Below are 27,467 nucleotides of genomic sequence, written 5' to 3'. Positions count from 1 at the left end.
TTAATAAATGGTGCATCAATTTTGCTTATTTTTTCAAAGAACCACCTTTTTGTTTTATGGATCTTTTGTATTTTTTGTATGGTTGAATTTCATTACTTATATTCTGATCTTTGTTGTTTCTTTTCTTCTAGCTTTAGGTTTAGTTTGCTTTTATTTCTCAAGTTTCTTGAGGTGTAGCATTAGGTTGTCAATTTTTGCTCTTTCACACTTCTTGATATAGGCATTTAACACTATAAACTTTCTTCACAGTGCTGCTTTTGTTGTATCCTGGCGGTTTGGATAACTTGTGTGATCATTATCATTCATTTCCAATAATTTTTAAATTTCCATCTTTATCTCATTGTTAACCGAGATATCATAAAATCAGATTATTTAATTTCCATTTATTTGTATAGTTTTTAGGGCTCCTTTTGGCATTGATTTATAGTTTTAGTCTGCTGTAGTCTGAGAAGAGACTTGATACGATTTTGATTTTTAAAAATGTATTGAGACTTGTTCTGTGGCCTGTCATTTGGGCTGATCTACCTTGGAGAATGTTTCATGTATGGATGAGAAGCATATATATTCTGAAGATCACAGGTGGAATGTTCTGTAAATTTCTGTTAAGTCCACTTGTTCTAGCATGTCATTTAAGCCCATTGTTTCCTATTAACTTCCTGTCTCAAAGATCTGCCTAGTCCTGTCAGTGGTATATTGAAGTCTACCACAATTATTGTTTTGCTGTCTATCTCACTTCTTAAGTATAGTAATAACTATTTTATAAATCTGGGAGCGCCATTGTTTGGTGCATATAAATTTAGGATTGTAATATCTTCTTGCTGAATTGATTCTTTTATCATTATATAGTGATCATCTTTGTCATTTTTAATTTTGTTGCTTTGAAGTCTATTTTGTCTTATATAAGAAAACCTACTCCGACTTGCTTTTGGTTTCCATTTGTATGAAATGCCTTTCTCAATCCTTTTACCTTGAGTTTATATGAATCCTTCTGTGTTAGGTGAGTGTCCCATAAACAGCAGATATTTGGATTGCAGCTTTTTATTCATTCTGCTATTCAGTATCTTTTAAGTGTAGCATTTAGGCCATTTACATTCAATGTTAATATTGCAATGTAAAGTACTATTCTCTTCATCATGTCAATTGCTACCTAGTTTTTTGCTATTGTTCTTGCGTTATTGTTTTATAAGCCCTATGAGTTTTGAGCTTACAAGAGGTTCTATTTTGGTTCATGTCAGGCTTTCTGTCCGATGTTTAGAGCTCCTTTTAATATTTCCTGCAGTGAGGGTTTGGTAATTACAAATTCTCTCAGCATTTGTTTGTCTGAAAATGAATGTATTTCTCCTTCATTTTTAAAACTTGGTTTTACTTCATGCAAAATTCCTGGCTGATAGCTGTTCTGTTTAAGAACCTTGAAGATAAAACTCGAATAATTCCTTTTACCTTGTAAGGTGTCTGCTGGGAAGTCTGCTGTTAGTCTGATATGCATTCTTTTATAGTTTACCTGATGCTTTTGTTTCACTGTTCTTAGAATTCTGTCTTTCATGTTGATTTTAAATAGCCTGATGATTATATGCCTTGGGTGAAGATCTTTTTGCAGTGAATTTCCCAGCAAATCTTTGAGTTTCTTGGATATCTAGATCCCTAGCCAGGCAAGGGAAATTTTCCTCAATTAGAACCTCAAATAAGTTTTCCAGACTTATTTTGTCTTCACCCTCAGGAACATTGATTATTCTTCGTTTTGTCCATTTTGCTCAATCCCATATTTCTTGGAGACTTTATTTCTTTTGATTCATTTTTTCTTTATTTTTGTCTTATTGGGTTAATTCAAAGGCTTTATCTTCAAGTGCTGAAATTTTTATTTTTTAAAAAAATTCTTCTAGTCTATGGTGAAAACTAGGAAGTAGTCTTATTGAGTGTCCCTTATGTATGATGAGTCAGTTTTTTGTTGCTGTTGTTTGGTTTTTGCAGCTTTTAATAGTTTCTCCTTTTCTTTGAATTTCAGCAATTTCACTCAGGAGCTGTTTGTACTTAGACTACTTAGAGGTAGTTGAGTGTCTTGAATGTGTAGATTTATATGTTTTCAGCAATTCTGGGAAATTTTCACTGGTTATTTTTTCTGCTTTTTTTTTTGATTTCCTCTTCTTTTTCTGGTACTTCTGTTATGCATACATTGGTGTGCTTAAAGTGCCCTACATTCCTCTGAGACTGTTGATTTTCCTTTATGCTAAAATCTCTGTTGTTCAGATTGCATGATATCTATTAATCTCTCTTTTACTTCACTGATTTTTTTCTTTTGCCTCTTCAGATTTTCTGTAGAAGCTATTTATTTTGGTTATCATTCATTTCATCTACAGAATTGACATTTGTTTCATCCTATAATTTACATATCTGCATTGATACTCTCTACATAATGAGATATTGTCTTCATATTTCCTTTGTATCTTTAAGCTTCATTTCCTTTAGTTCTGTGAACATATTTATAATGGCTAATTTGAAGTCTTTGTTTGTTCAATCTGACATCTTGTCCCTCTCATTGGGAGTTTCTGTTTCTTGCATTTATTCCTGTGTATTGGGCACAGCTTCCTGTTTCTTGCATGTCACATATTTTGTTGTGGAAAGTGGACATTGTGAGTAACACTTTAGTGATTTTGGATACTGACCCCTCCCACACCCCCAGGTTTTATTGTTTGTGTTCACTTAATTGTGCATGTGTATGTGTGTTTGTAAATTTGGTTAAATGTTTTAGTGACAGTTTTTTTCTTCTGTGGTCTGAAGCTTTTGGTGTCACTTTTTACCAGGTGCCATCTTAGGTATGTGTATAATCATACTGGGTGACAGTCTTTCCTTTGCTGTCCCTTTTTCTGAATTCTCTATTAAGCTGCCAGCTTCATTTGATATTATATCCAGGCTTCTAGGCTCCAATAATTATGGGCTGATTGCTCTGTTGTGTGACAATGCTCTGGGACATAAATTGCTGAGCTGTGTTAACTAATTTAATTCAGGCAGAGATGGGTTTTGATGGCAGTCTTTGAGGTTAATTCTAATGCCAGTAATATTCTTCTTGGCTTTCTCTTTCCAGGCTTCTCTGGTGAATTACTCTATGGCTTAAGTTGCTGGTTTTAATTAAGTGGTGTTTTTATTATTTATTTATTTATTTATTTATTTTGAGATTGAGTCTCACTCTGTCATCAGTCTGGAGTGCAGTGGCATGATCTCTGCTCACTGCGACTTCTGCCTCCTGCCTCCTGGGTTCAAGCAGTTCTCCTGCCTCAGCCTCCTGTATAGCTGGGACTACAGGCATGCACCACCATACTCAGCTAATTTTTGTATTTTCAGTAGAGACGGAGTTTCACCACATTGGCCAGGATAGTCTCCATCTCTTGACCTTGTGATCCACTCGCCTTGGCCTCCCAAAGTGCTGGGACTAAAGGCCTGAGCCACAGTGCTGGGTGAATTTTTATTTTTGAGAACACCTTTATACTTGAATTTTCCTCACAATCTGTTTCAACTAAAGTCAGTACTCTTCAGAAGGGACCTAGCATTTCTTTTTAATGGACTACCTTTCTGCAGGGACAAATTCTCTGAGACGTTCCTCTAGGTTCTGAGTGAGATGGTAGTTTCTGGATGTTTTTGGCTTGTTTCCACCGGTGTACAAACTCCATTCTAAGAACAAGATAGGACAATGATGATTGATGCCCCAGTAGTCTTACTCTGATAAACTTATAGACAAAGACCTGATGGAGGAAGGAGTTCAATTTCCTTTTGCTGCACTTAGTAAAAATTGAGCCTCTTAAACTTACAAGTGGAGGAGATAAGACAATACCTCTGGTATGCTCTACTAAGTGATATACAATATATTAATTGGGAGCTGAGGGAAGAGGGACTCTTGTATTAGCTATGCCCACCCAAAGGCAGGAGAATCGCTCGAACCTGGGAGGTGGAGGTTGCAGTGAGCCAAGATTGAGCCACTGCACTCCAGCCAGGGTGACAGAGCAAGACTCTGTCTCAAAATAATAATAATAATAATAATAATAATACTTTTCCTTAGTTATGATTATTTCACTGGGCAGCGGAGTTATTCATGCTGCCATCTCAGAAGTTAGCTTTTCAATATTGAACATTTATCAATATGCACATTATCTGAGATCAGATGAGATCAGGCATGTTCAGAGTGGGATGGCTATAGAAAATATGTACATTATCCAAATATACTGAGGACAACTTTTTGACAACTATCACTTTTCTCAATGCAATGAGGCCCATTTTACAAATCAGGAAACTGATGCTCAGAGAAAAATATAATACTCGCAAAAACAGCAACATTGGGAGCCACATTTGAAGTTCAATATGCCTGGGTCCAAATTGCCTTTTTGCCACTGTTCAAAACATTGTACTGGCTGAAACATTTTGTGGTGCCAGAACAAGAAGTGTGAAAAACTAATGGCGTGGGAGTGGTATGACTAAAGAGTACAGAAGCCAGTCAGATTACCCAGTGGCCACATTGCGATGGGAGGGGCAGGAAACACAAGCAAGGATAAACGTAATTCCTATTTTGGGTTATTGCCCACAGAATAATAAATATTCATAAGCCCATACTGATTAACTAGCTAAATACCTAAATAGATGGAGAAGAAAAAGGTTCTCACTAAAAATTTCAAATTGATACTTTTAAGAAATGAGAATAAAAAATCACAGTAGTTTAATACCATTTAACTTTAAATTTTTAATTAAATTTAAATTAATAAAAGTACATCGCAGTCATAAATTCTAAAGGCAAGATCCCATGGCAATAATACAATTAGTTCAAAGGATTATAAGCAAAATGAGTATATCTTCATAATCTCAAAATTTCAATAAATTTTTTATCTGTTGGTTATGAGAGTAATGTATACAATGTGACATTAGTGATGCATGTTAAATGTCACAGAAGGACAGAGGGAAAACGGGAGTTAATTTGGAAACTAATGAGCATGTGAGAATGAGATCAAGGAAAAGTCCCATGGGGAAGGTAACTGAGCAGTACTGTGAAGAGCAGCTCAGCTTTTTACCAGTGAAAGAAGAAGTTGAAGATAATAACATTGATTTATACAGCATGGCCGAAGGTGGAATAAACAGAGAGAAAGACAGATGTTTCTGAGCAAGTAAGTGCATGGAAAAATCATACATAAAATAAAGTCAGAGGTCTTGTAATCAAATCATAAAGGACTTCAAGTACCTAGAAAATGGATTGGGATGAGAAGTACAGGTAAAGGCAGCTATTTGAGGCCAAGGTTTATGTAATACAAAATAATCTTTGCACTTAGCAAAGTAATAAACACGTATCCATAAATGCTAGTTACCTTTGCTGAAAGTCACAGATATTCTCTGTGCTTTTAAAGTATATCAGTCAAAATACAATAATTGTCGGTAGCTTTTTCTTCGGAGACAATTGTTTACTACAAATGCTGGTTTTCTTTGCTGAAAGTCACAGAAACACTCTGTGCTTTTAAAATATTTCAGTCACAATATACTAACTGTCAGTAGCTTTTTCTTCTGAGACAATTGTATATAACAATTGATTGTATATTTATGCTACAAGTTTTATAAATGCATGGTCATCTTTCCCACAAATTCTTTTTGATTTTGTTTAGACATGGGGCACCAAGGCCAAATTTAGAAGGACATTGACATCCTTGAAATTTTGTCTAGCTTAGTTTTTGATAATTTGTGGGGTTTTTTCTATATGTATCTTTACTAACTTCTCAATTGTGTTTTCTTCTCTGATTTCTGCATTTTTTCCATTGAATCTGTGATTATTTTAAATTTCATCCAAGGGAAATATTGCTCTTGTTTAATAACAAAAAACCAACCATTTTCCAGTACAGCTATGTCCCTGTTATGTGAATTGAATAGGAGAAATTGAAAAATGGCTTTTGAAAAAGTAGTTTCCTTAAAACTTTTTTATTAGGTTTCTTTTTCTCCTCGGTTTATCTCAGCTTAATGATGATGATGATGATGTTTTTGCCTTTTGTTTATTTAGTCAATACCTCCTTATAGAACTCCTTCAATTTTTCAGGTTATTTAATGCTGGATGTGCAGAAAGTGATCCAGCTGTCATATTAAAGACCTTTAGAGTTCGATATGCACCATATAGGAAAAAAATATGGATGTCAGATTATGCCCAAGAAAATCCTAATAATGGTCTATTCTTTCTGTGAGACTTTTCTACGTCTAATCCCCTTATCCTTTATTTTTAGTATAGCTCTCACTGAATGAATATCATCGACTAGTTTTCTAATTTCTACAAAATACTTGAAAGTCTTTTCTTAAGAAGTCTTCTCAGGGTTATTCTATCACGTGCTAACGTCTACCAGCTCCATGCTCTTTTGCACTTACATGTGATTCTTTCTCGTTTTCATTGTTCTTGGTATTTGCCATCTCAAGCAAGGAGTTTCTGGATAATAAAGATATTTTTTTTCTCTCTTCACTCCATGTCCTGAGTTCCTAACACATTGCCGGGTACTTAATGAGATGTAGTAAATGCTGATTGATTTGCTCTCTTAGCGCAACAGTATACTTGATTTTCTCTAAAAGTAGTTATTTAGAATATTGGTTTTTGTAGCTTTCAAAAGATAGAAAATATAAATCTGAATTTCAACTACAGCAGTGAGATAATTTTCTTGTTTCTGTAAAATGGAGATAGATTCTATTCCTGAGATATTGAATCAATAAGTCATCAAGTGGCTGTTGGAGTAAAATTATCTCTTTCCAAAGCATTATTGTAGCTCACAAAAATGAGCATATAATTTGTAAATAGGTGTAGTAAATAAATTCAAGGATATTCATAAACTACAATGTAGTACAGCAACAGAGACATATGAATTAGCTGTCAGTCTGTATAATCATGGCTGACTCATTAAAACAACAACTCGAGCATAGTGGCTCACACCTATAATCCCAGCTACTTGAGAAGCTGATGTAGGAGGATCACTTGAGGCCAAGAGTTCAACACCAACTTGGGCAACATAGCCAGACTCCATTTCAATGAGAATTTAAAAAAAACCCTAGCATTGGTGCATGTTTCTGTAGTCCTACCTACTCAGGAAGCTGAGTTATGAAGATTCCTTATGACCAGGAATTTGAAGCTAAGGCGATCTATAATTGCACCACTGCACTTCACCCTGGGTGACAGACCTATATGAAGCTCTTCTTTGCTTATGTAATTTGTGTTTGTTACAAGTAAAAGAAAATATAATTTAGAAAGTACTATCAGGCCAAAAACATAAAATGGCATCTAGATTTTGTGAGTTACTGCATCATTCTATAAAGGGATGGAAATAATATATACATATACACACATACTGTTTTTTTCTTAACTAGAAGACAATACAGAGGTCATAAGGATTTATTTGACATGTATACTTCATATTTGTGTTTGTTCTTGACACCTTTTTCAAAGATCAATGGGCCATTGTCTTACTCTGTTTATGCTGCTTGTGATAGTTACATGTTCCAAAAATATTTATTTAAGAGATTTTTCCCCATTGAATGCTCCTTGTACCCTTGATGAAAAGCTATTGCAGTAGATCTATGAATTTATTCCTGAAATTCCAATTCTATTTCATTCGTCTATATATCTATCCTAATGTCACTATTATACTGCTTGGATTTCTGTGGGGCTGAAATCAGTCAAGGCGTTGTCCACATTTATTTTTTTAACATTGTTTTGGCTATTTCAGGCAAATGGCCTGAAATGAAATTCCATATGAATTTCCAATTTGGATGTATTTTATTTTCTTTGCTTACCTTATTAGTGTGGCAAGATTTTGCAGTATAATGTTGAATAGCAGTGAAGAAAAAAAGCGTTTTTGTCTTGTTCCTGATTTTAGGGAAAATGATTTCAGGCTTTCAGCATTGAACAATATTCACTGTGAGTTTTTCATAAGTGACTTTTTATCATTTTGAAGAATTTTTTTCTATTGCTAGTTTTCTGAGTGTTTCTATCATAAAAGGGTATTGTTTTTTAATGAGAGCTATGCCTACATCAATTAGGATGATTATGGAGTGTGTATATGTGCCTGTGTGTTTGTGTGTGTTTTTCCTCATTTGATTAATGTGGTGCATTACCTTGATTAATTTTCTTAAGGTCAATCACCCCTGTATTCCTGGAATAAATCCACTTGATCAGGGTACATAATACTTCTATACACTGTTGGATGAAGTTTGCTAGTATTTTACTCAGGATTTTTACATATCTTATTAAGATATATTTGCCTATAATTTTATTTTCTTCTGATGTCCTTATCTGGCTTTGGTATAGGATAAGGCTGACCACATAGAGTGAGTTCAGGAGTTTTAACATTTATTGTAAGATTTTGAAAAGACTATTGGAAATTTTTCTTTAAATATTTGGTAGAGTTTACCAGTGAATCAATCTGGTATTGGACTTTTCCTGGTTAGTGATCTTAAAATTATTGTTATTGTTGCTGATTCATTCTCTTTACTAGTTAAATATACTCAGATATTCCATTTCTTCTTTAGTCAGTTTCAGTAATTGTGCATTCCTAGAATTTTAAACATTGCATCTAAGGTTATATCATTTGTTGTTATAATTTTTAATAATATGCCCTTATACTTGTTTTTTTCTGTTAGGTTGGTAGTAGTATTCCCAATTTGATTTCTGATTATAATTGTTTTTTATTTTTGTCAGTCTAACCAATGGCTTGTTATTTTTATATCTTTTCAAAGAATTAAAATTTTTGTTTGTTTTTTAATGACAAACTTTTAATTTTGTCATTTTATTTGATATATCTTGCTAAGTGATCACCACAATCAAGTGAGTTTACATGTCCAAGGTTACCTCTCTGTGTGTGTGTGTGGTTAAAAAAAAAAAAAAAGTTAAGTTCTACTTTCTTAGCAAATTTCAAATATATGATAAGGCCTTACTACTATAATATATATAGTATATATACTATATATCATTATATATACTATAATGATGTACATTAGTTCCCCATAATTATTCATCTCATATCTCAAATGTATCATGTAACCAATATCTACTGATTACTCCTACCCTCTCAAACTCTGATGACCACCACACTACTCTTTGTTTTATAAGTTTAAACTGTAGACTACTCGAGTAAGTGAAATCATATAACATTTGTGTTTCTCTGACTTGTTTCACTTAGCATAATGCCCTCAATGACCATATTGTGCCCATATGACAGAACTTTCTTCTGTATTATGACTGGATATTTTGTTTTATATATGAATAAAACAGATTGTATGTGTGTGTGTGTGTGTGTGTGTGTGTGTGTGTGTATCTGGTATATATGATACTACAGATACTATATACTTTTCTTATATATATATAGTATATATACTTTTCTTATATATATAGGATGATACCCTCCAAAATTCAGTGCTTGCCAATGTGAGGACATTAAGAGGTGAGGTCTTTAATAGGTAATTAAGTCATGAGACATTCTCCCTTCCTGAATATGATTATGTGTCCTTATAAAAGGGCTTGAGAGAGAAATTTCATCCCTTTTGTGCCTCTGCCTTCTGCCATGTGAAGAAACAGGAAGAAGGCCCTCACCAGATGCCAACACTGTAATGTCAGACTTCTCAGCCTCCAGAATTTTGAGATATAGATTTCTGTTCTTTATGCATTATTTAATCCCAAATATTATGTGATAGCCAGATAAAGACATCTACCTAATAGTCAGATTTCTGGATCATACAGTCGTTCTATTTCTAATATTTTGATGAGCCTCCATACTGTTTGCATAGTAGATGTACCAAATTACATTTCTACCAGTAGTGTATAAGAGTTCCTTTTTCTTCATATCTTTGCCTACACTAGTTTCCTCTTGACATTTTGATAACAGTCATTCTAACAGGTGTGATGTGATATCTAATTATGATTTTGGATTGCATTTTCCTGATGATTAGTGATATTGGACAACTTTTGTGTACTTTTTGGCTGTCTATTTTCTTCAAAAAAAAAGTCTATGCAGTTTTTTTTGTCCATTTAAAATTTTAACACTGTTGTTTTTGCTATTGATTTGTATGAGTTTCTTATATATTTTAGATATCTCTTATCAGTTACATGGTTTCCATATATTTTTCCCATTGTATAAGTTACCTTTCATTTTAATTTGCTAGTATTTGCCTTTATGGGAAACTGTGTGCTAGACTCTATGATGGGGTGTGATTGCAGGCCAGGGCCTACAAGTGGAACCACAAATCTGTTTTCTGTTGCTACAGTTTTGCTTTTTCTAGAATTTCCTTTGTGCCTGATTTTCATTGGCATAATGATTTTGAGATTCATCTATGGTGTTACCTGTACCAGTAGTTTTGCTGAGTGCATTGCATTGGATGGATGTATCATATTTTGTTTATTTTTCACCAGTCAATGGTTATTTGTATGATTATTTGTACTTCTGCTTCCCAGTTTTTTGGCTCTTATGACTGCTGACCTAATATTCACATAAAAGCCTGTGTATGAGCGATTGTTTAATTTCTCTTAGACATGCCTGGAAGTGTCATTGCTAGAACTTACTCTTGTGTGTATGTTTGATTTTTTAAGTAACAGACAAATTATTTTCCTTAGTGGTTGTGCCATTGTGCGTTACCTCTGTATTAGTTTGCTAATTTGGGCATAACAAAGTATCACTGACAGAAACTAGAGATTTATTTCTCATCATTTGGTAGCTACAAGTGCAAGATCAAGGTGTCAGCGGGGCTGATTTGTTTCTGATGTCTGTCTTCTTCATTTGTTGTTAGCCGACTTCTTCCTGTGGCTTCATATGGTTGTTGTGTGTATGTATATCTGCTTTTAATCTCCTTTCCTTATAAGGATACAAGTCATATTGCATAAGATTAGCAGCCACCTATTAGACCCCACTTTACCTTAGTTACCTATTTAAAGGCTTCAAATACACAGTTTGAGGCATTGAGGTTTGGGACTTCAACATTTGAATATTGAAAAACACAAAATTCCCCCAATATGCCCACCAACGGTGTATGAACATTTCAATTTTTCCACATTCTCATCAATATATGATAAGTAGTTGCTGTTTTACTAGGTGTGTGGTCATATCTCATAGTGGTAGTAATTTGTATTACTCTGGAATTATATTGAAATTCAAAGAATCATACTGCAGAGATGTATTTATGAACTCACACCTCTGTTTCATTGTCTTCTCACAAATTAGGTAGCTTAAATCTTTAAACCTTTTATTTCTAAAAATTGTTTCAGTATTTTGTCATTTACAATTAACTATTTTAAGTCCTGGAAGTGTGATTTTTTACAGAAAACAACTCTCCGTTGACATTACTCTGATTTCCTCTTGAATAGTCTTGTCATCTTTATCTCTAGCTACAGTTTGCCTCTTTTTGCATTTATTTTGCTTCTCATATCATTTTGGAAATACAAATGTGTCTGTGTGTGTGTGTGTGTGTGTGTGTGTGCACGTGTGTGCATGGTGATGATTAGCAATATTTCAGCCCAGGTTTGATACTTCTTCCTTAGTAGGTACTCAGTCAATATGTTTTGTTTATTTGTTTGTTTTTCTTACACCCGCTATTGACTTAGTCAAGTAACACAGTTGTAACTGAAGGAGACATGGCAGAGATACAACACATGGGCCCAGGACATCATTATCACAGACTGAGAAAACAACATGAGTAATCTTCCCTAGAATAGAATAAGAACACTAAATGGCAGAGTACATGAAAGAATGGTCAGAGAGAAGTTTAGGAATAGGGATTCATCCCAGAGCAAATCTGGCATTAGCAAAATCACTGAAGTTGCTAATGGACAAACCTAGAATCCAATCTATTTCTCCAGTTTGCTGACTGTGCAGTCTTAGATGAGTGCACTTGCCTCCTAATCTGTAAATCAGAATACTGAAAATATAGCATCATAAGTGAGTTTTAATTTTACCATGTAAGTGAACTTGCTTTGCCAATGCTTGACATGATAAGAAACTTAATAGATGTTAATTGAAACAAAAATGCTCAAATGCCTCAATCATTTGCTTTTGAGAAAATGATTATTTTTTCTGCAAAACTCATTTATATCCATGGCCAACCAATCACCACTCCAACCATTATCATCTCCAAAATGTATCTCAAAGGCACCCATTCCTTTCTCCAAGCACCGATGCTGCCTGGTTCCAATTCACCGTTATTACATATAGAAAAGTCTTTAAAACATTCTCTCTGTGTCCTGATTCTATTCTAACTTCTTTCAAACTATTTCCTTTGAAATAATTGAAATGATTTATTTCTTTCTTCCTTCTTTTCTCCCTTTCTTCCTTCCTTCCTTTGTCCCTAAAACTTCTATTTGATCATGTCACTGTCTGTCTTCCTTCCCATTATTCTTACACTAAAATAGAGGCTCTCTATCAGAGTATCTTCTGATATACACCATACAAGATCTGGGCTTGTGATGATACTGGATTTTATTCATGTCATTCTTCTTAGGAGAAATTAATTGGGACAAATAATATATCTTAAATTAAACAATCTCCTGGAACATGTTTGGTTTTATGTGAAGGTTTTAACTTATGAGGAAGTTCACACTAAGACAAAATAATTTTAGTAAGGAAGAAATAAATCCTGTAGTTGGAGGAAATGGGTGGAGGAGATCATTTCATTTTAAGAGTTAGTTATTTTGGCTCCTTTTGGGTGGTAAGATAGGTTTGGGGAAGATATTCAATTGGATTCAGTCGATTCAGGAACATCTAACTCAGCATTAACCTAGCTTCTCTCCTCCTCATACAGTCACTGCGAAAGAGACATGGAAAGAAAATATGAAATGAAGATACGAATTCATGATCAGCGGAGTTCTTTGATAAGCTGGGTACTTAATAATTCCTTAACTTCTTAAAATATTTTCAGTCTAAACATTACTTCTTCAGGTAATCATTCTCCGTCTATCCATTTAACCACATCTCCTCTGCTTTGTCACCCACCATTGTTTTCCTTCACCCTATTCATTTCATTTTGAGCATGTCACCTAATTTGGTATCCTATGTATGTTTGTTGGGCCACTTCTTCATTGTTTCTTCTATTATTTGATTGACAACTCTGTAAATAAAGATACATATGTAATTGTCAGGGTTCTTAGAAGGGACAGAGCTAATAGGATAGGTGTGTATGTAAAGGGAAGTTTAGCAGGAGAATTGACTCATACAATCACAAGGTGAAGTCCCACAATAGGCCATCTGCAAGCTGAGGAGCCAGGAAGCCAGTCTGAGTCCCAGAATCTGAAAAATAGGGAAGCTGACAGTGCAGCCTTCAGTCTGTAGCTGAAGGCCTGAGAGTCCCTGGCAAATCACTGATGTAAATCCAAGAGTCCAAAAGCTGAGGAACTTGGAGTCTGATGTTCTAGGGCAGGAAACATTCAGCACAAGAGAAAGATGGAGACCAGAAGACCTAGCCAGTCTAGTCTTTCCATGCTCTTCTGACTGCTTTTATTCTGGCCACACTGGCAGCTTATTAGATGGTGCCCACCAAGATTGAGGGTGGGTCTGCCTTTCCCAGTCCACTGACTCAAATGTTAATCTCCATTGGCAACACCCTCACAGGCACACCAAGGAACAATATTTTGCATCCTTCAAACCAGTCAAGTTGATGCCCAATATTAACAATCAAAACATGGTTTCATTCATCAATGTACACTAAGCATGTAGCACATTGCCTGTTAAATTCATAAGAGCTGATATATAACACCTATTTTTACCACTGGATTTGGATTAAGCAAAAATAAAGTTATAAAGGGGCTGGAAAAATTTAGTTGGCCAAGTTTATATATAACTGCAGATAAAATATATTTAGTGTAATTTTTGATTTTGAAAAAGTATTGCATGGAGAGATGCTAAAACTACAAAATTACATTTTTTACCCTTACAGACATATAGGGAACAAATATTTATTTCACTATCCTCCTCAAATTATTCCCTTACTTTACCTTTTTTTGTGTTGTGACTATAGGTGTGGCTATTTAATAAAATGGTGGGGAAGAATTCACTATCCCACCAATCATGTCCCTTATTCCCCACCTAAGGGCTCTTGCCTTCGTTCAATCACAACTATTCAAAAAAGTTATTTTCTTCCATGAACTTAGTAAATGATTCTCCTAAAATTAGGTAACATACAGGACACTTCCTAGAGAGAAGACTCCATACTGGCTTTGATACATTATTTACTTCAAATTTCTCTCCCCCAGTGCCTTTGAATTCTAGTCCTTTGTAACTATTTTCTTCTACAAATTTTAACCTTCAGCTCTACTGACAATTAGAAACACTAAACTGACTCTTTCTCTTCCTGCTCTTGCCAAGTAAATTCCACTGTATAACATCATGCGTTCATTCATCTCCACGCAGAGTTTAGTTATCGCAGGAAAACATATGGAACTTGAAGCCTCGGAGAATCACTCTTTTATTATTTCAGAATATTTGAAAGCAGACAGAAAAATAAACACAGCTTTGGTGAAGCAGTCACCACAGAAACAATTGCTGCTTTCATTTATCTATTTTTATAGGGTGCATTTTAGTTTTATTCAAAGATACATATATTTATTGTGGGACCTGGGTTTGCATTTATTTTCACAGATGGCATAAGAAAATTTTCCTTCTATCTTGCTGCTAGTCACCAGATGACAAATATATGCCCATATTTAATGATTGAAATGGAAAATAATGAAAGCTGAGCTCTCAGTATTCCTTCACAAATTAATAAATCTCTTTACATATAGGAGTCTCCTCTGGGAAAGGTTTGGGTTTATGTGAAGGTTTTACCTTATAAGGAAGTTCACACTAAGGCAAAATAATTTTAGTACGGAAAAAATAGATCCTGTAATTGGAGGAAATGGGTGGGAGAGAACATTTCATTTCAAGAGTTAGTTATTTTGGTGCTTTTGGGTGATAAGATAGGTTTGGGGAAGATATCCCATTGGATTCAGTCAATTTAGGAATATCTAACTCTGTATTAGCGCAGTTCCTCTCCTCCTCATACAGTCCCTGGGAAAGATACATTGAAAGAAAATATGAAATGAAGATACTAATTTATGATTAGTTGAGCATCTGTCTCAAACCTTCATCCAGAGCTCTATACACTGAGCTGGAGGTTATGCCTTGTTATCTAACAAAATAATACTTGCTGAAAGAATATACACCCCCTCTCCCCACCAGCCAATCCGAATTTGGGGCTTGTTCATCCTAAGCTTAAATTTGAAACTTTGTATGTTAGCAGCTTCTAGATTACACCAGGAACAGAAGACAAATCCAGGAGAATTCCAGGGTATAAAGTAGAAAGGACCCTGTCCCATGCAGGGCATGTCCTTGTTTTTAATGAGCTTTCAACCATAGTGATGGAAGAAGAGCAAGACCCACTAATAAATGCGGCCCAGCCAGGAGGCTGGAAAGAAACCAGGTCAGTTACTCTTGAAGGATCTAAAAGTCAACAGAGAGCACAGGCTTTAATACCACACTTCTCACTAAGCTTCCTTCTTTGAGTTCTCAAAATGTAAAATATACTGAAGATTTAAGCATCTCTTTTTTTAAAACAGGAAACATGTTTTTTTTTTTTTTTAGATGGCATTTCTCTCTGTCACCCAAGCTGGAGCGCAGTGATGCCATCTCGGCTCACCACAACCTCCAACTCTCAGATACAAGGATCCTCCCACTTCAGCCTCCTAAGTAGGTGGGACCTCAGGCCCAGCTAATTTTTGTATTTTTAGGAGAGGTGGAGTTTCACCATGTTGGCTAGGTTGGTCCCTAACTTACGACTTGAAATGATCTGCCCGCCTCCGCCTCCCAGTGTGCTGGGATTATAGGCAGGAGCCACAGTACCGTTATCAGAAACAGGGCATTATTAAACACTGGGTTTGTACTAGATTCAAGTAATTATTCTATGGTCTATCATAGAGCAGAATTGTTGCTACAACATTCTGCAAAGCAGCAGGACAACATAGCAGTCCAAATAATTGTTTGTGGAACAAAGCATACCCTGTTTATAAATCTGAGGGGACCAGACTTGTTTCTTTCTCAGAATCCCAACCAGCCTTGCACAAATATGTTCTCACCACATAACTTACGTGCCTGAACATGTGCTGAGAGATCCTCCTCACTGGCCTGAACGCCTTCAGCTAGGAGATGAATACTGACAGTAGTTATTCTGGGAAATGATTAATTAAATTCCTTTCCTGGCAGTTCCATTAATATCAACACAACATGGCAGAGATATTGACATAGTGAGAAAACATTGCCTTCAACAATAGGGCTTTGTTGACAAAACAGTGAAATGCCTAGACCATTAGCAACAATTTAGGAATCCCACTTCTCCATCAATCTCATTTAGCTTACACATCACACACACACACACACACACACACACACACACACACGCACGCACACATTTCTCTCTCTCTTATACACACACCAAATGTGCAGCAGTTAGAGAAAGTGAAATGGAATTATCATTAAATATGAATGCAGGCGGGTTAGAAACACACTAACTATTTCTCCTCTCTCTCTCTCAGTTTTTCTTTATCTCCTCTCCCTTTCCCGCACCACACTTAGCAGGCGTGGATATTCAAAAATATATTCTGATGTTGACTGACGGTATTATTTAATGTAATAACTAACAGAGAATGATTTCACTTACTGATTGTCTGCTATATACCTGGTACTTTACTAATATTATCTCACCTCCTCACAAAAACTTTTAAATATTATTGTCCATTTTACTGCAGACTGAACTGTAGTTCAAAGAAGTTGGGTAACTAACTAGAAACCACACACTAGAAAAAAGCAGAATTGAGATTTAACTGAATTTTTCTTTCTCTAACTTTTACCTTTTTTGCATCAAAGATCTTCTCCTTTATTGTTGATCCCAGCAAAAATTGCAGTTCTCTCTTTCAGCTTCCTGCCATACCTGAGCATCTGTATGTCCACTAAACTGAACTCTAAGATTAATGATACATTGGCGTTTCTCTCCATCAGAGGTTCTGCTTAGTTGTACAGGTGTCTGTCTCCTCTGTAAAGGCTGTTGGCTTTCAGAGAAGCTTTGATTCCTCATAGCTCATTCTAGTAGCACATAATGTTTCATCACAAGTAATTGAAATAGGTGGATATTAATGTTTCCAAAGGAATCACTTAAAAATAAAATTCACAAGGTGCAAAACTACATAGCATTGTCTATACTTAAGTTAATATATGCATTTACGATATGTTATATATTCCTAATCCTGATTCTCAAAGCTTCCTAGAAATCACTATCTTTACCATTTGCAGATCTTTCTTTCACATGTCCCATTCATGAATCCATGTTTCCCTTCCTTTTATTCATTTTCTCTTCCTTCCTTCTTTCTAAAAGCATCAGTGTGCAGGTATCTAGCAGTCAACTGCTCAAAAACATCATGGGAAATAGACAATTATGATGTTACTAGTACAAAGTTAGAGGTATGTGCAGGATATAATGAGAATACTGGACACTTCCATTCTTTTGAAAGTTCAGGAAAGACTACTTGGACAAGGTAACTAGTGAACTGAGTTTGGAAATATAAAAATAATCAGGCAGAAGTAAATAGAATGTTAAGTATTTTATTTTTCAGCAAGAGAGATCAACATGTTTGAAAGATACTAGTTTAAAATCAATCAGTTTCACTTAAGCTCCAGATTCCACAAGTTTCAGATCCAAGGACGAAGACATGATGTATATTATTTCCTATAGATTTCCTCCAGCTTGTTTGTTTGTTTGTTTGTTTGTTTTAGGTCATGGATTTGAATGAGATGAGCATATATTAAATATGAAAAGGTGTACTTGAAGCCATCAGAGTTCAAGCACATGGTTAGTGTTAGTTCTCACTGCTCAAGTCTGGAGAGATTACAAACAAACTGTATGTCACTGAAAAAACTCCCAACATGGAACAAGGGTCATATTACACCCAGTAGGAATGGCTATCACCTATAGACTTGGTAGATTCGGGTGTGAATATCATTTATATCACTCACAGATTCTGAGGCCATGGGCAAGTTATTTAATCTCTTAGGGCCTCACTTTACTCACTAACAAAGTGACTAGAAATACTGTAAAGATTCAGTGAGATAACATATGTGAACTACTTCGCATAGGCCCTAGCAATTAATATTAAATACATAATATCTATTATTACTATAATTATTACTATTGACTATTTCTGCTGTTCTAAAGAGTGGGCAGTGGGTCATGCCTGTAATCCCAGCACTTTGGGAGGCTTAGAGAGACTTGAGGTCAAGGGTTCGAGACCAGCTTGCCAAACATGATGAAACCCTGTCTCTACTAATAATACAAAGATTATCTGGGCGTAGTGGGATGCGCCTGTAGCCCCAGCTACTTGGGATGCTAAGGTGGGATAATCAGTTGAATCCAGGAGTTGGAGTTTACAGTGAGCAGAGATGGCACCACTGCATTCCAGCCAGGGTGACACAGTGAGACTCCATCTCAAAAAAAAAAAAAAATTGTTTTAAAGACCGGGTATTTGTAAGATTTACTTTAGGGCTTTTGTAAAAAATGGGATGCCCAGGCCTCTACAGAATTTGATCACAATATTTGCAGAAGTTTGAACATTTCTGTTCCAAAAAGTACTATACACAATTTCTACATCGAACTAGGATACTCCCAGAGTATAATACTTTAAGACATATTTGTCTTAAGTTGTAAGAATGATATTCTTTTAAAACTCCATTATACAGAGGCTCTGAAAGAGTGTGGCGAAAAGCTGGACACATTTTCGGTGTCTAAGTAATGAAGCAGTTGGGCTTACACAGTGTTTCCCAAATTTTTCCCCCAAATTATTTGTTTCCTACCTTAAACTTGATTTATAAAATGCTAATTAGTAGTTACAGATTTATAGTTCTTATTTCTAAGCATCCTATGTTCCAGGAAAAAAAAGAAGTTCTTTGCATAGATATATTATTTCTTTTTCAAAAAACACGGTAACTCAGTACATTGCTTATCATGACGTCTGGGTTAGTCGTCATTGGTCTTTTGATTAGAGAAGTGCAAATCAAAACCACATTGAGATACCATCTTACGCCATTTAGAATGGCGATCATTAAAAAATTGAGACAGGATGTGGAGAAATACGAATACTTTTATACTGTTGGAGGGAGTGTAAATTAGTTCAACCATTGTGGAAGACACTGTGGTGATTCCTCAAGGACCTAGAAATAGAAATTCCATTTGACCCAGCAATCCCATTACTGGGTATATACCCAGAGGATTATAAATCATTCTGTTATAAAGACACATGCACCTATGTATTCATTGCAGGACTTTTTACAATAGCAAAGACCTGGAACCAACCCAAATGCCCATCGATGATAGACTGGACAAGAAAAATGTGGCACGTATACACCATGGAATATTACCTAGCCATAAAAAAAAAGATGAGTTTGTGTCCTTTATAGAGATATGGATGAATATGGAAACCATCATTCTCAGCAAACTGACACAAGAACAGAAAATCAAACACCGCATGTTCTCATTCATAGGCAGGTGTTGAACAATGAGAACACATGGACACAGGGAGGGGAGCATCACACAATGGGGTCTGTTGGGAGGGGAGGAAAGGGACAGCATAGCGGGGGAGGTTGGGAAGGGATAACCTGGGGAGAAATGCCAGATATAGGTGACAGAGGGATGGAGGCAGCAAACCACATAGCCGTGTATGTACCTATGCAATAATCTTGCATGGTCTGCACATGTACCCTAGAACCTAAATTAAAATAATAAAAAAAAATTAATGTGATTACTGTTCATCCTAAAAACATTTTATAGGATAATTTGTGTAACTATAGCTGGTATAAGGATGTCATTTTAAAATGTTAGGGGAAAAACCCTCATGTATCATCTGAAGTCCAGTCCAAATGGACTATGGTTAGGTAACTTAGAACCACACTCTTGCTTAATTTCCTGTGCCCAGCACTGAGGCGTCTCTTCCTAAAGCATTCTTGTACTTCTATAGTCACTTCCTTATTAAACCCATTATTTCAGCATTCTTACTTTTCTCCATGCACTGTTCCACTCCACTGAGCTGCCTCTGTGTGGATTACAGGCACTGTTTCATTGTGACTGAAACCTAATTGACTTCCACGATAAATATTAAAGGAAGATAGCAAACGTGACTAGTTGTCCATTCAATATGACATGAAATGGCTAATGCCCGTGTGTAATGAGGGAAGACTCTTCTGAGCTTCAACTCTTGTTTTATGGGGGAAATTAGGTGAATTCTCAAGTGATTGTTGACAAGTCTGTGGCAAATATGTGCACCAAGTGAGAATTCGAAATAAAAAGTCCTGTACAAAGTCGTTAAACATCAAGCCTGATGAATTATTCATGTAATGGCTTCACAGGTGGACTTGAAAAAATGTAAATAAAATACACAGAGAACTTTCTCCTTTCTGGAAATGATTTTATAGTAATGAACTAAATGCAAGGAGCACTTAAAGTGTTTAACTGCATTGTATATTTTATGTAAATTAAGAATATTGAACAAATTCCCCATTTGGTACAAAGGAGAAAAAGAAAATGCACCTTTCCTGATGATCAATGCCTCTGAGAAAATGAATTATCTTTATTTTCTCCATTATCTTTTATTGCCACTTTATATACTCTATAAAATATTGACCTGCAAGGTATTCAAATGAAATGTGATGTAATTTTTCTGATTCGCAAGCCTTTTTTATACCCATCAGGCATGACTGTGACCTACTCTGCCTCCCGGTATATGCCTCACAGCTAGCCTGCCAGAATAGAATGTGGTCTAGTGATAGGCAGAATACATTGTAATTAAGCAAATGTAGTCTTTGGAGTCCAAATGTCTGTGTTCAAATCCCATTTCTGCATTTAAATGTGTTACTCTGGACATGTTCATTATAATGGCTAAATCAAAATGTTGTACAAGATAAGAGAGATTGAATACTCATCCATCAAATACATAATAGGATCACACTAAAGTTTTAGCTAATGAAGTAGGATCTGATAAAATTCTTATAGTGGCTAGGCCCATACTACTCCCCTTTAATCCAAAATAATAGCTTTTACCCAAAGTCTAATATTTATGAGCCACATGTTTTTATACACCATTTAAGGTAAGACAGAGAAATGCATCATTTGGAAGATAGATGTGATTGATCCATAAAAGAACAGCATTCCAATTTGTATTGAAAGCCAACATGTACCCGAGATCATGTCAAATGCCAGTTCCTCAATGAAGCTACCCTGATAGAGCTTAGGAGTACAAACAGTGGAGTCTATAATAAAGTTTCCACTGCCAACAGCAAAATAAAAATTATGTGTGAATATATATGAAAAAAATTTTAAGAGACACATCTAAATACAAGTGCTTTAACCTAAGTTTCTTAAAATCAGGGCCTAATATGAAAGGCTTGCAGCCTTGTGGTTTGTGTGAAAAATCATGCCGGTGTACAAAAAAAAAAAAAAAAAAAAAAACAACTAGTTATGCAACCAAAAAAAGAAGGAAAACCAATATCATATGGTTTTTCATATGCATAATGCATAATAAATATGCATTATTGGTCATTTATTTGTGCCACTCATGCTTAGTCACAACTTCTGAGGAGCCTGGTGCCATTTCTCATAAAACTGACTGTTCAGCACAAAAATGAATAGCATTTACTTATGAGCTTCCATCATGCATTGGTCAAAACAGCCCCCAGGCTTCAACTCCCATACATTTCTGTATGGCACCAGCATAAATCATTAGAGTGCTCTTGGGCAGCCCATGTAGAGACATCAAAGAAGTCTCTGGACAGGAAGAAATAATTCCTTGGCAATGATCTAAACAACGTTGCATTACAGTGAAGCTAATGGAACGTGCATGAATGTGGCTGCCTCCACAGTGGCCACAGTAAGAACTGTCAAGAAGAGTGCACTTTGCAGCACTCAGATTGGCCTGTATCCTTCATTGGCTTCATTCTCTCCTAGAGTACATTTCAGGAAGGCCAGTGATGTAGTTTGATGCTTGTCCCCTCCAAATCTCACTTTGAAATGTGATTCCTCAGTGCTGGAAATGGGGCGTGATGGAAGATGTTTGGATCATGGAGGTGGTTTCCTCATGAATGGACCAGTGCCATCCTCAGGTAATGAGTGAATTCTTGTTCTATGAATTCAACAAGAGCTGATTGTTTAAAAGAGCCTGTCTCTTCCCACATTCTCACTTTGTCAATCTGTCTCTTGCCATGTGACACACTTGTTCCTGCTTCACCTTTCACCATGAGCAAAAGCTCCCCGAGGCCTCACCAGAAGCTGAGGAGCTGCTGGCAACATGCTTTTTGTACTGCCTGCAGAAACATAAGTCAGTTATTCCTTTTTCTTTCTAAATTAACCAGTCTCAGGTATTCCTTTATAATGATGCAAAACTAATGTAGCCAGGCTCTGCAAAACATTAGAGAAGGTTTGGTAGAACAAGTTACTAACTCCACTGCTGTGGCTGGTACAGACAGAAAATTTATTATCTTCTACTCCAGCACTTATTTTATATTTCCCTCACCTTTACCCAGCATTGCTGCTGCTGTAGGATGTTAGTCCTACAGCTGGGTCCCTCTGACTCTTTACCTTAATGGGGAAGTCTGAGCCCATGTTTGTCTTGCTCTTATTGAGCTATGGTTCCTGTAATTTCCTATGCGTTCATATTACCAGGCACAGAAATACCAAAAGACAACCCAGTGGCATGATTGGGGCTCATTGTAATCAGAGGCATTTGCCTCTACTCGAATAGCAGTTCTTTTTGCCTGTTGGACCACTGACAGAATGCCAAGGTGATTAGGTGGTAGCATTAGTTTCAAATTCAGTAGAAAACATATTTTTTTTTTCTGGTGGAAATGATCCCCTCCACCAAGCCCAGACCAAGAACACTGATATAGATTTGCCTAAGGTCATAAGGATGAAAAGCATACTTTATGTTTTCCTTAATGGAGTAAAATAACTAATATTAGGTCAAGCTGAAATAAAAGAGTTGCGTCTGAGTTCACAGTGTGGTTCCTCAGCTTATGTATTCTAGCTTCTCTGGACATAACACTATATTTTAGAGCTGTTGATTCTGCAAATATCCCACATATGGGAGTGTGGCACCTGAATTCTTCAAGGATTTGTTCCTTACTAGTACTCTGGCTAAACTTTTTTTTTTTTAAGTCAAAGTCTCCCTCTGTTACCCAGACTAGAGTGCAGTGGTGCAATCCCGTCTCACTGCAACCCCCGCCACCCGGGTTCAAGCAATTCTCCTTCCTCAGCCACTGGGGTAGCTGGAATTACAGGTGCCCGCCACCGTGCCTGGCTATATTTTGTATTTTTGTATTTTTAGTAGAGATGGGGTTTCACCATGTTGGCCAGGCTGTTCTTAAACTTCTGACTTTGTGATCTGTCCACCTCGGCCTCCCAAAGTACTGGGATTACAGGCATGAGCCTCTGTGCCCAGCCTGGTTAAACCTTTAAAGGACTATTGTACTGTTTTTTGAGTTTGTCTATTTTAAAAAAAATTAGAGACTATGTATTACTGTGTTGCCCAAGTTGCGGTGCAGTGGCACAATCACAGTTCACTGCAGCCTCAAATTCCTGGGCTCAAACTATCCTCTTGCCTCAGCCTCCTGAGTAGCCAGAACTGCAAGTATGTGCCACCACATCTGACTAATTTTTGTTGTTGTTGTTGTAGAGATGGGGCCTCATTTTGTTGCCAATACTTTTCTCAAACTTCTGGCCTCAAGTGATTCTCCCACCTTGGTCTCCCAAAGTGCTGAGAGTACAGGTACAACGCATTAAGCCTTACCAAGTTTGTCTAATTTTATATAATGAATGTGTAATTTAACCAAGCCTGCAAATGGGTTACATTCGCAGGTTTATTATTGTACGTTTTTTGCCACAAACTTGTGTCCTAGTCTGAAGAAATGTTGTGCAGAATATCATGAAAACACTAGGAATTTGACAAGTATTTGGTTGGTAGTGTTTCCATAGGCACTGCAAGCAGAAAAGGCAAACCTTTATGTAAATAATCACTGTCTTCTTCAGTGCAGATTTCAAGTAGTTATCCTATCATTACATGCCTATTGGTTCATTAAGGAGAGGGTATCATCTTGAGGGATCAGTGTTGGGCTCTGCTATTTGTTTTAGACATTGAGAGCTAATAGCCACTTGATCATACTTGGTTGGAGGGAGACAAGGCTGTTTGGTCCATTCTAGCCTTCATCCTTGCCAATAAGGCCATTCCATTAATGGACCCTTGCACTAATACTTGTGTGGCGAGCTGTATTCATGTCTTACCTGGATGCCTTCTCTTCAGTGAATACTGTGTGACCATTAACGTGAGACACAAATGTTTTCAAACTTTTGTGCTGCCTTCTCTTTGTTCATTTGTGTACCTTACTTCCAAATTCCTTTGTCCGAATCCTTCACCCTTGCACCTTCTCAGTCTTTTACTCAACAGCCAACCATTCATCCGGGGCTCCCTTTATATCTTTACCCCAGGGCACTTACCTCTTTATAAATAATTGATCACTAGCTATGCTGCACAAAGCTTCACTCATTGGAAAGTTTTGCATCATTGTCCTTTGGGAACACCCTTGGGTGTCCTTTGGTAAAGAAGCAGTCCCTCTGTGGTCAGCACCAGGTAATCACACTTACCCATTTGTGAACCAGGTGTAAAATTTTTCCTCCTCCATTAGTTGTTCATAAAAACAAAGATGAGGAATTGGTTAGGGAGGTGTGTGAGTCAAGGTAAGCATTGGTGAGACACGGGTAATTGATGTGAAAGACAGGGCCACATCTTTGTATAATTTATGTTCACCTTCCAAATCAGTATGTTTCAGCCTGTATATAAAGCATCCATTACCTTCCATGGTGGACCCCTGCTGCACCTGCTCAGCCTCATGTCAGGTCATGATGGACAGCTCTGTCCATGTAGACACTTAATGTCCCTCATTTTCAGTCTCTCATTGTCTCTACCAGGGCCCAGCATTAGGGTGGGAGCTGTTTTTCAGATTCTGAGGTGTTCTCCTCTGTTGGAGGCATAGGTTCTCTCAAGGTCTCAGGAATTTCATCTAAGGACCTCCTATTGGAACATTCCAGAGATTTCACATACCAGTCTTAGCCAGCCTGCGTAACTCTAGCATTATTGAATGAGCTTTCCAGTGTATTAGTGGTTAAATGATCTTCTGTGTATATATTTTTGAAAAAAGCTAAATGCAAAATGTTGCCTGTTGTGTATCCATTCTTATTCTCACAACACAAAAGCACACAGAGACATACACACAAAACCACAAAGAAGCATACACACATCTACAAAATTCAAAATTTTTTTAAATGTATGGGGAAGGCATGCAGTTACTGCAGCTGGTGTGAAAGTCAAATCTCCAACTTTGTTGATTTGATGATAATTGGATATGTTACAAAACATTTCTGACCTTTAATTCCCTTATATGTAAAACCTCAGTATTTGCAGGTTCAACTGACTATGTATTGAAAGTATTCAAAAAGTTAAAAAACAGTAAAAAAAATTTAAAAATCAATACAAGTGGAAATGCATATAAGCACTATTAAGTTAGTGCAAAAGTAATTGTAGTTTTTGTCACTAAAGTAACAGCAAAAACTGCAATTACTTATGCACCAACTTAAATATATAACATTCAAGCTTTTATTTGGTTTAATAAGTAATCTAGAAATTACTTAAAGTATATGGAAGGATGTGTGTAGATTACATGCAAATACAGCACCATTTTATATTAGGGACTTGAGCAGTTTCAGATTTGGGTATCCATGGAGGTCCCTGGAACCAACCTCTCATGAATACCAAGAAATGACTGTATGTATATTTTGCTGCAAAGAATAGCTTGGAACATGCACACACACACACATACACACACACACACACACGCAACATGCACCCGAAAGTATATCAGAAAGCTTTGGGAAATCTGGGAATCTACTGAAGTGGAATGTAAAATTGTGTGTGCATAAGTGTACAATCATATGTGATTTTTTGTTAGCTCCAGTTTTGATGAGAAAAACAGTTTATTTTATTGCATTTCTTTTCTTTATTATTATTATTTTTAAGTCTTTTCTTTTATTTTTTCTCATTCACTCACCTTCTACAACTTATTAAAAATTTTCCATTGGAAGGCAGGTCTAAATCCCCTATCTTGCTTTACCTTACCAGGGGATGTTCTGCATATTCAGCCTTGTTTCTGACCTTTATTTATTCACTTATTTATTGCCTTCAGTTACATCTTTTGCAGATAGAACGATTGGAGTTTCAAAAGAAAATGATAAATTTTCACTTGAAGGAAGAAAATATTAACTGTGCTTTATTTTTATGAGATGAAGGCCATCGTTGTGTCTGAGCAAAGGATAAATGTTTAAGAGTACAATTTCCTTGCCTCTGGGTGTGAAATACTTCAGAAAGGCAAAGTTGACTCAAAACTTTTAAAATTCCAGGGCAGTTACAGTTTGCAAATTTATCTTTCAACTCTTCCATCTGAAACAATCATCAGACTTCCAGGAATAGGTTTCATAGGTTAGTCTTCATTGCAACATAGTGTATTGTAGATGAAAAATGTATTTTGCAGCACAATCAAAATGATAATTTTTTCAATATGCTTCTTGAAGCTGTTTTTGCCACAGAAGACAAAGCATATACAAAGTGTATTGTGCCAAACCTATACTAGCCAAGAATGTATCAGGAAAAAGAAGTCATTATTCTGGGAATTTATAACATTTCTTTTCCATGTAATCCTATATATCCACATCCTTGTTGGATTTCAGTGAGACATCTGAATCTCTGAAATGGAACTGTAGCATAGTAATTTAATGATTTTAACACAATATTTGACTTTCTTTTGATAAATTTTTTAAAAATATACAGTAAATAGAACAAAGAACGTCTAGGAGTTGCTTTCAATATTCTGTGAAAACAACATACAGTTTATAGTTTTAACTATATGTTAAACATATAGTTTAAACAACAGGTAGTTAGAAACCTTGGGATGTTATGGCCTTGGGCAAGATACTTGTATAGGAGGCTCAGTTTTCTCATCTGTTAACTTAGGTCAGTACGTCTTCTTCAGATTGTGTTTTGGAGGTTTGAATAACACAATATATGTAACACAATTAGCATAGGCCCTGATAGAAAATAATTAAAACCTGGCTTTTATTATTATTTAATAATGCTGTCATCAAAATGATAATACAATTTCTATTTATCTTTATTTTTATTTATTTTTTTTTTGAGACGAAGTCCTGCTGTTCCCCGGGCTGGAGTACAATGGGGTGATCTTGGTTCACTGTAACCTCTATCTCCCAGGTTCAGGCGATTGTCCTGCCTCAGCCTCCTGAGTAGCTGGGATTACATGCTCCTGTCACCATGCCAGTTAATTTTTGTATTTTTAGTAGAGACGGGGTTTCACCATGTTGGTCAGGGTGGT

The 27,467-nt window shown here is 36.1% G+C and overlaps 1 long non-coding RNA gene across 1 annotated transcript; it reads left to right on the top strand.

Moving 5' to 3' along the window:
• The first annotated feature begins 5,934 nt into the window (after positions 1-5,934).
• Positions 5,935-25,815, top strand: LOC108314388. Its single transcript, XR_001829451.2, has 3 exons — positions 5,935-5,947; positions 24,737-24,742; positions 25,699-25,815. It is a non-coding gene; the product is annotated as an uncharacterized LOC108314388 (long non-coding RNA).
• The last annotated feature ends 1,652 nt before the right edge of the window (positions 25,816-27,467 follow it).

Source organism: Cebus imitator, unplaced genomic scaffold (assembly GCF_001604975.1).
Source record: "Cebus imitator isolate Cc_AM_T3 unplaced genomic scaffold, Cebus_imitator-1.0 Scaffold151, whole genome shotgun sequence".
In the NCBI taxonomy this organism is placed as follows: Eukaryota; Metazoa; Chordata; class Mammalia; order Primates; family Cebidae; genus Cebus; species Cebus imitator.
This window is presented reverse-complemented; position numbering and strand designations above follow the sequence as displayed.